The following is a 10,351-nucleotide window of genomic DNA, read 5'->3' on the forward strand; positions in this document are numbered from 1 at the left end:
CGTTCTTTGCGTTCTTAGAATTGAGAAAACGGCCAAAGACAGAAGACCTGACAAGAATCTTTTATGATTATATTTTTTTGTTATGTACCTGCACATTATTATTTACAATATATTTCTAAGATACATAAATATTGTATATGAAATCCAGGCTACTGTCTTAACATCTAATGACATCTTAAGTTTAAATTCACTGATTTAACATTGAGTTCAGTCTTTGGCATGGCCTTACTCAGTCAATATTGAAGATGTCAAGATTATATTTTTACAGAATGTTTTCTGTATTGTGTAGGAGGATTTTATGTAGAAAACAGTAAATCACAAAGAAATTCTTTGCTGGGTTTTCACAGGCCGTGTCCCATTTGTACAACATATGTAAATTATCTTGAGACTAAAACTTCAGACATCCAAACTATTTTTTAAACTATCTATTACTTATTTTATCATTTCAAATGCAGCCAGCCTTTGCCTAGAATTTGAAATATATACCCTTGGGTTTTTTCAGTAATTTTTTGAAAACTCACCCTGAGATATTTTTAAACAATGTTAAAGAAATTTTCATGTATTATGGGCTTGAATCACTTGTTTATTTGATCATTTTGTTCATTTTAGTTTTATATTGAAATATATTTATATGTTGGCACGAGATCTTGTGCAAACGCCCCTGTGTGTGACACATCTAAATATTCTGTTACTGATTTATCCAAGTTGTTTATGTGTTATATTTGTCAAATGAATACATTTGCAACGGTTATTGAGAGTGGTGTACTTGTTTTTAGTTATTTATTGCATGGAAGCACATTATTCTGGATAAGTGTGAATGAATAAAGGTTTAAATTAATAAATAAATGGCCGGTAAAGCCCGCGCAGAGCGGCTGAAATCGCATCGTTTAAACATCGGCCCGAGGGCATTTGCGACGAGATGCCAACATCTAGACGACATCTTCCCAATTAGCAAACGCTCCCTGAGCGACATCTTACGATGGAACTTTGAAAGTCGGGACAACGTCGGCAAGATGTATGTGTGCTGACTTTGCATTTATAAATTATTCAAATCGCCGGGCCGCCTGAGGGCTTAATTTATATTTCTAGGATTATTATTATGGTTAAGTAGGTCTCTGTAACATAAATGTTAGAAATGTTACACATAGCATTCTTTCTTAACCCTGAAACTAAACCATTTAAGATGCCCGCTTTACGGTAGCCTATACATATTTAAATAATAGATATAATAATAATAATAATATCATAAACGTGCGATAGTCGAATAATAGCGAAAATGAACGACCTACCAGTCAACTAGGAAAATCTTTGGTCGAGGGCAGCCCTAGTTAACACTTTATCTTGTAAAAACATTTGCTAAGGTGACAGGCATGCTTTACTGTGTAGTTGCAATGCAGATGCATTACCGTACAATCCTATACCAGACTATGTTGTTCCAGCTGTCTGGGTAAAGACTGAGGTGAGTTTAACTTCGTTAAAAAATTTATCAGTTTAAAAGAGTAAACAAATGTGTGTGATTTGATTTTTGACTTCTGTATTTGATAGACATTACTGCCTCTTGGAGAACAGCAAACCATTCTCCAGACAGAGACAAAGACATGGACATCAAAACAGAAAATGAAGTAAGATGATGTATATTATGTTCATTATTTATCTTTGTGCAGTTTGATTTGATGAATTACATTATTGTCTATATCTAATTTGTTAAGTCTCTTATTAGGGTAATTTGTCTAATATTCATATAAGTTACAAAAGCACAAGTTTTGGCTTAAAAGTGACACCATGTTTTAAAAATATTCCAGGTACTTGATCTTGGATTGTTTGGAGTGAACGCTGGATAATAATGAAGCAGGAAATGAAAATGCTTGACTAAAACAATTTTTATACTTGGTAAGTGCTTTATTTAATTGGTAATTTAGAAATCCTTCTGGAACTCTGAAATCTGCAAACATATTTTTTCCTATGTCTTGAATTGAATGTTAAAAGTATCAGTTCTTGGACTGGCAGTGTGTACTATATCATTTTTGTCCTTACTCTTATGCATTTTATGTAAATGTATTTTCTAACTGTATTTTATGATTTTTTTCTGTAGGCTGTAAGAAGTCCTTTGTGTGCACAGACATGACTGGAGATTAAAGTTACTAAATGTTGCTTTTTTCTAGCTGGTGACATAACATGGTATTATTTTCAAATGTATTTATCTAATACACATTTGCACATTTGTAAACATTCATTTTATATTGCATTTTTTTATATTTAACCAGTTGTTGTATATATTGCTTTCTGTTATTACATCTGTTTTTTTCACCTGTTTATTGTTTAAAACAATTAAGTTTATGTTTCTCTGTTAGCTTTTATGTTACTTTGGCTATTTCTTTGCTTTTATTTGATCCTTCTACTGTTATTTGTTTATTTGGCAGAACATTTGACATTTCATTTATTTTGCTGTTATCTGAAATTATTCTTGTCAACATCAATAAAACACTATATTTGCTTTATATCTGTGTTTTTCAATTATACATTTTACGGTATATAAATATATTTTGGTCACTTTATGGCTATTTTCTGGGGCATCTGGATAAGTTGTGGGTGGGTTCTGGGGTAAATATGGTAATTTTGGTTATTTTCTGGGTTACATTTGGGGTTTCTGGAAAAGTTGTGGGTAAGTTTGGGGATAAATGTGGTAATTTGGGCTCTTTTCTGGTTGTTATCTGGAGATTCCGGGAGAGCTGTGGCTGATTTCTCGAGGTGTGAAAGGGTTGCGGCTAAATTATGGTCTGCTTTCGGCTAGATTCTGGATTACTTAAGGCAAGCAGCTCTGGGACCAATCAAGGACCGTAAGCCGTGGCGGCATGTGTGCCAAAAGAACAGCCTGAACTCAGCCATTTCTGGCCCTGAAAATTTTTGCTATCTGGGTGGTTCCTCATTTCCATTATCTTTAAATCAATAACAGTCAATACAGTTTTATAGCTTCCACTGAGCTTGTGACCTGAAGGCTTTTAATATACTGTATATGTCACTTAAATTTGGACAAACATTATGTAGAAATTTGTGTGTTAATGTTTGTTCCTCCTCCCAGTGTTGTAAGCATGCTTATTTCTCCATTCCTGAAAACAAAAAAGAGATACAAAAATCAATAATAACCTGAGTGAGATAAATTACAAATCATAAATCAGGGCCTGGTTGCACCAGCTGGGCATACACCCGGTCGTAAGACTAGTCTGGACATCAAAAGCGCTTTAGTCCTACGTAGAATTTTCACCTGTTGCACCATTTAGTCTGAGACTAAATCTTACATCTAGACAAGGGTAGGCGTAACTATAAAGTATTGATGTGTTTCAATGGCAAAACTATAAATAATTAAATTGACGATAAATTGGCATGTCTGATTCACACAGGATACACGTGCAGTGGGCTTCATGCATGATAAAGTGAGAGACCACACTTATAAATTCTTATACTTAGATGTTTAGAAGAAAGATAACTTATTAACAGCTTTGACTGCAAACAGCAAAAGCTTTCTTTTAGTTAATGCAGGTTGTGTTTGATGGGTTTGCACGTGATGCACGCATCCTGAGCGAAAGAACACTAGAAAATGTGTGAAAGGAGTTTGTAACCATAGTAATGCAAATGCCGTAATATCACTGCAGTTAAACGCATATGCGGGAAAGCACATCATCTACGCTGAGCATAGCTGCAGCTGGTTGTAGTTTCAGATGGTGCAACAGGCATAAATATTTTTCACAAAGCCAGACGTAGCTAAGCTGGACGTAGCAAAGCCAGCCCCTGATGTACAACAATAGGGTATTTTACACAATTTACACTTCATGCATTTCCATACTGCAGTGTGTTAGTTAGCACACTGGTGTCAGAACCATTATATGTCTCACTCACTTTTTCTCTAATTAAGCGCATATGTCTGTTTACTTGTCAGAACACTGTCAGTGAAATCTATTCTAAGAGAGGAATGCCCTAATAAATTAAGCTCTCTTCTGCATTTTAGCTACAGCCTTGACTTCCACAAAATTCATTCCACTTGGCTCATTAAGAATTAAGAGTCTATAGAATTTAAACTTTATTTCACTACTTGCGCCGGCTGCACTGCGGGCCGTGACACAACAAGGTAAACAAAGTTCTTAGGCTATTAAAAGACATCACCAAAAATGTCCATGTTCCACTAGTTCAATAACAATATTATAAAGCGACGTGAACACTTTTGCATGCAAAGAAAACAAAACAAATGATTTTATTCAACAATTTGTTCTCCTCCTTGGTCCTTCTGTGAGTGTTCACAAGCAGACTACGGCACATGCTGCTGATGTGACCTGCTGACGTAGTTCCCAGAGTACAGACACAGAATATGCTGGTAAGTAATTTGTGCATTTGTATGGGTTGTTTAAGTATTGCCTACAATGTCTTAAAAAGGGGGGAAAACATGATACTAATAAAATTGAAGGCGCAAAGAACACTTGGGACAAGATTTACTATACAGAGCAAATTAGCACAATCTACTAAGAGCAACGCAAATTAGTTCAGGGTCAGAAAAATAGGCAGAGCTGATCTTGAGTTCAGCACCACGGACATCGCAGCGGAAATTCGGGGTGTGTAATCTCAGCTAAAAAAAACATAGTACACTGAAAAGAACTGGGGAACAAAAAATGAAGGATTATGTTGGAGAAAATGTATTTCTTATGACATTTTTGAAGATATTATGTTACCATTTATGAATGTATAATCCTTTGCTTAGAATCATATTTACCAGCTACTCAGAAAAACTGCCAAGGTGAAATAGTGGGTAGAATGTTCTCTTGTTATCATACGACCTTTGATTACTGCATATTCAAGTTGCATCATCAAGTTACCATCTCTGTTTTGGTAGAATGTAGTCAATCCTATTCTTCTAGACTTAGAAAAATGTGTGATGATGTTACCATTGTGAAGGTCTGTGAGGTTCGACCTTCGGAATGAACCAAACCAGTGATTAAAGCCTAAATAAATACAGTCCGCAGAGAAGCTCAGATCGAGAGACAGTTGAGTGTTTCCTGATGGGACATCTCAATCTGGGTTCTCCCTGCAGAATATTATACACCCCATTAGTGGTCTGAGTGTGTCTTATGTTTGTTAAGGTTCATAAGTATTTTAAACCTGACAGATTACAAGAAATTTTGAAACATTTGGTATTGTGTGACTTCTCATAGTGACTCCTATTTTATTTACTTCAGCAAATAAATAATAAAATGGCTTGGCAAACAATATCTTTGAATAATATGTTCCTCTGGTTTTCCAAACAAACTGTTAAAACAATCCTCTGCATTGTCTCACGTGTTCTCTGCTTTCTGTAGGTATGTTAACATGCAACAAAATAATCCATTTGTAATCGTATTGATGGCTCAATCGTATTGAAAAGTCTTCATGTAAAAACCTTAATCAATACGATTGAGGAAGATTAGATGCAAATTTGGATCGTATTGAAGGGGGTATTATTAAGGTAACGTTAATGGGGTCACATGCTGTACATACTGTACGAAATTCTGCAGCATCTATGTGTACTTTTAAAACATTAGGCTACTTAAAGTAATAAAATAGCGTTATGCCTTTTGAAAGTTGTGCCTGTTTTCATTACCTATATCTGAAAACTTGAGAACAACTTTCTCCAACTCATAAAAAAAACGTGAACTCGACGAGAGATGCTGTCCGTTACGGAATTGCTGGGGATCTGCCAAATGATGTTAAATCACAAGCATTTTTTTTCTAAAAACGTAACATATATGTACAAAATGTTACATGTCCCCTTTAAGTTGCGCATGTGCGCAGCCGCATATTGAAGGCGCGCGTCCAGTTTAGCCAGCGGACCAAAATAAAATTTCTGAAGATTATAAATGTCCACTCAGGGAGCAGCAGTAGCGACAGAAAAAGCATCACAAAACAGGTTAATCTTAAAGGCACGTGTGTCTTACTTTCAGAATGTTATTTTAGAATCAGTGCGACATGATGTCTCATCTACATTTCTGAACTTGAATGGCTGTTTCACGCTGTTTAGATTTGTAATTGCTTAAGCACTAATTCAACAGGCTAATGACACCACACTGTCTCTGCATTATAAACTGTGACAAAACTATCGCTCTCATTAAAAAATGAATGAAACGGACAACCTCTATCCCCACAAGAATAGACAGTCTTTGTGCCATTCACCATGATCAGCCATCTTTACCAACTGAAAGCCCAGGTTCAGTTAAATGTGTAATTGTCCATCTCACTCTAAAATTAAAATGTATTACACTGCAAATACCTTAAAATAATAATTAAACTAAATCTACTTTAACAAAAAAATACACACATAAAATGATGCATGTACAACAACAGCATAAAAGTGCTAATGTACTGTCTTAATATAGTATGGCTGTGTGACAATATGGTTTGTTTTTATTTATTTAGTCCTTGATTCTGATTGTGCCTAATACAAAAAAGCAGATTCTCATACCTTACTGCTTACTTGAATATCTGTGTTTTACACATTTACTGTAGTATCGGGGGTCCTTGCTCCATGCCTCTCTTATCTAAGGGGTCCCCACCCCGAAATACATTGAAGACACCTGGTTTAAACTGTTTCCAACAGTTGCTTTTTTCTGTGGGTTAAAGATTAAATGATTTTGTTGCTTAGTTATTGGAAGTTGGGCTGTGAATAGTCTTTGGGATGCTTTTGGGCTAGTTTTGAATGTCCATTCGGATGGTTTTGATAAGTTCCGCTGACTCTGTAGCTGTCTTTAAGAATCGGCTAAAACCCAACACTTCCACCAGCACCTCACTTACTAATTCAGAGCTTAATATCTTTTTCTACTTTTCATCTTTATCTGTACATTTTCTTAAAAAGAAATACTAACCCTTGGCTATGTATACTGTGTTAGACTGTGATGAGACTAGTTCTAGTACACTTATGTATTTCTATTCTTGTATTGCTCACATTGCTTCTATTGTTTACTTCATTTGTAAGTAGCTTTGGACAAAAGCATTTGCTAAATGTAAATGTATAAACCTACTAGAAACATACCAGGATCTGGCCCTTTGATGTTCACATCAAGAGACCAGCCCCACACTGTCCATATTTAACAGCTATTCTGTGATCCAAGTATCAGCCTGGCATAAAATAGACAAAATTTGTAAAAGGAGTAGTGAAAAACAACTTTACAAATGCTTTGAAATAAGACACAAACAGAATGTCAAAAACTGACAAATGAGATATTGTTGCAATCGGCATGAATACAATTTCACAAAGAAAATTAATATCAAACAAAGTATTCAGAAGTTATAGGCTGTTTTATATAGTTTATAAACCCTAGGTGGCACTGTCTTTACACTTTTCAGGTACCTTCTGGACATCATGGGGGCGCGGCTCTGCTGCTGACCCAGTGTCTTACCTGTCTGTCTCGTGTTTGTCCTGTGTTCGGTGAATTTTGTGTTGTTTAAGTGAGCGAGCCTGCATTTTCTTTGAGGCAAAATGAAGTTCAGTGTTGGCATGTTACTTTGGCTGGCTGTGTGCCTTTTCAGTGGTTTAATCACCGAACTATGGAGTTTATATGGAAACGCTGGAATCCACCTACACGCGGGACCAGCTGTTGTCACTCAGACACACAATCAAACCGGAGCTGGTCAAGTATCCGAAGTATATAGAGCACACGTGTCATCTCTCCAGAAATGGTGCGATGAAAGTTCCTTGGGGATAAATGTAACAAAAACAAAGGAACTTGCCTTTCATGAAAAGGACCCTGTGCAGCCCCTTATAATTAAGGGTCAAATTGTAGAGGTAGAAAAGTTAAAATAACTCGGCACATATATTGATTCTAATCTAAATTTCGGTGAAAACACAGACTATATTTTTAAAACCTGTAACCAACGTCTACATCTACTGCGCAAGCTCAACTCCTTTAGAGTGAGCAAGCACATTATGGAAATAGTCTATAAGAACCTGATAGAGAGTATTCTAACTTTCAACATGGCGATTTAAACGTAAAAGGGAGAAGCAAGCTGCAGAGAATAGTAAACCTCGCCTCAAAAATCATAGGGACAAATCAGAAACAACTAAGTTCCATGTACGAGGAAGTTCTCAGGAAAAAAGCTTTTAAAATAGCAAACGATCTTACTCATCCGCCCTCTGCCAGACGTTATAAAGAACCTAGGGCAAATCGTAATATTTTTAAAAATTATTTCATTCCTAATGCAATTCGTGACTGTGGTGCCCTTGAGCAAGACACCTTACCCTAATTGCTTCCCCGGGTGCTGGGATAGCTGCTCACTGCTCCAGGTGTACGTGTGTTCACGACTTGCAGCGCGTGTGTTCACTATTCACAGGGATGGGTTAAATGTAGAGGTCACATTTTGAGTATGCGTTGCATACTTGACAAGCTCGTCACTTTAACTTGCATTGTCTTTTTCAAAATTATAGAGAATTATTTTCTGTAAAAAAGGTCTTGGTTTAACCTTAAGCCAGTGGTTCCCAAACTTTTTCCACCAGGCCCCCCTTTTGTACAGAAAAATATTTTCAAGCCCCTCTCAGATATATCCTTTGCATGAAAATTCCTTATAGTATGTATTTAAAACAATGTAATCAATTACTACAACTTCAGTTTGTGACGACTACAAAAACTAAATAAGAAAAAAAGGCAGTGTTTCCCATACATTGATTTAGTTGTGGCGCACTGCCACAGAATCAACACTGGCCCCAACAGACTAGATTTTCATGATTCCCATTAGAGCCCTGCATTTCAGCCCAAGCCCGATGGGGCACAACCTTTTTAAGCCCTTCGGGTCGGTTTTCGGGGAAATTTTAACGTCACAGCAGATACGCGGTCCGGACCTCGGGTTTATTTAGGCTTCTCCATCTTTTTATATTTTTCAATTTAATTAAAAGAACCTTTTGACAGACATTGATGATTGCAAAACAAACATCCCAGCTAACACACGACGTACTAGTTACGTAATTTATTGGTCATTTTTGGTAATTTCATGACTTACCAGCTGGCAACGTAACTGTTACGTCCTAGGAAGGTAATTTCATTACCATTACAGAACCAAATCACCACGTCGCCAGTACGGACTCCTTACGTCACAAGATATCCAAGTACGTCCCAGTTAAGTAATAAATTGGTAATATTTTGGTAATTTCATAACTTACTGGCAACGTAACTGTTACGTCCTATGGAGGTAATTTCATTACCTTTTCAGTACCAAATCACCACGTCGCCAGTACGGACTCCTTACGTCGCAAGATAACCAAGTACGTCCCAGTTACGTAATAAATTCGTACTATTTTGGTAATTTCATAACTTACTGGCAACGTAACTGTTACGTCCCAGGGAGGTAATTTCATTACCTTTACAATTATATAAACATTCATTTCCTTTTCTATTTAGGTAAGCTTATTAAAACTTTTCAGTCTCAAAGTTTCCCTTAAATAAGTCAAAATAACATAGCTGCCAACTCTCACGCATTCACCGTGAGACACCCGCAATTGACCCCATTCTCACACTCTCACGCCACACATCCATTTTCTCACGCAGGCTTGTGCCCACCATTGAGATTCCCATTGAGTTTAATAAAAGTCATGAAATAATTGCCTAATATACCTAATTGTACATACTGTAAAACGCCTATCTCTATCTGGCCCTTCCTCAATCAGCATAAAGCGCTTGTCAAAGTCAAAATGATGCGAAGGCCAATCAAATCAAAGAAGGTGGAGTTATTGTTTACAGATGCCGGAGCGCCAGCTACAAACTACAGAGCGAGCATGCGCGGCTGCGCGATGGTAAAAGAGCAACGCACGATGTAAGTAGCTAAACCAGTGCTCGCAGTACTGACACTTTTATATTTAAGCGTAACTTCACTGTCTTTTGCGTGCCACCACTTCTCATGTTGCTGGTACTTTGCTGCAAAGAGTCAAAGAGCATTTCACTTTATGTGGCGCTGCGCATAAAGTTCGGCAGCAAGGACATCAGAGTACCGCGAGAGCAATTCGAAATGTTACAAAAGGGTCCGTCTTTACCTTTGCTCTCGCGTTACTCTGATGTCATACGCCGATCAGTCAGCTCCGCACCAGTCGAACACACAAGCGTCAAGGTCTGGATGAGAAGCAGAGACCTGCCCGGATTCCACGCACACAGATACCCTCAGAAAACAGCAATTTTAATCAACCATCCCTCGGGTGTGCATGTTTGCAAGCAGTACAAGCCTGCGTGATGTTTGCTGTGACAGGTTTTAATAAAAGAGAAAAAAGTCAATTGATATTTGACATCTATAAACAATAATATATACGAAATATAATTCTTGACATGCACATTATCTGTTGCTTTAGTTTAAT

At 37.0% G+C, this 10,351-nt stretch overlaps 1 long non-coding RNA gene across 1 annotated transcript; it reads left to right on the top strand.

Annotated features, from left to right (window-relative positions):
- Positions 1-212: 212 nt before the first annotated feature.
- On the top strand, positions 213-3,085 carry LOC141280953 (uncharacterized). Its single transcript, XR_012335313.1, has 3 exons — positions 213-1,622; positions 1,803-1,890; positions 2,093-3,085. It is a non-coding gene; the product is annotated as an uncharacterized lncRNA (long non-coding RNA).
- Positions 3,086-10,351: the final 7,266 nt, after the last annotated feature.

Source organism: Paramisgurnus dabryanus, chromosome 17, assembly GCF_030506205.2.
Source record: "Paramisgurnus dabryanus chromosome 17, PD_genome_1.1, whole genome shotgun sequence".
NCBI classification, from domain to species: Eukaryota; Metazoa; Chordata; class Actinopteri; order Cypriniformes; family Cobitidae; genus Paramisgurnus; species Paramisgurnus dabryanus.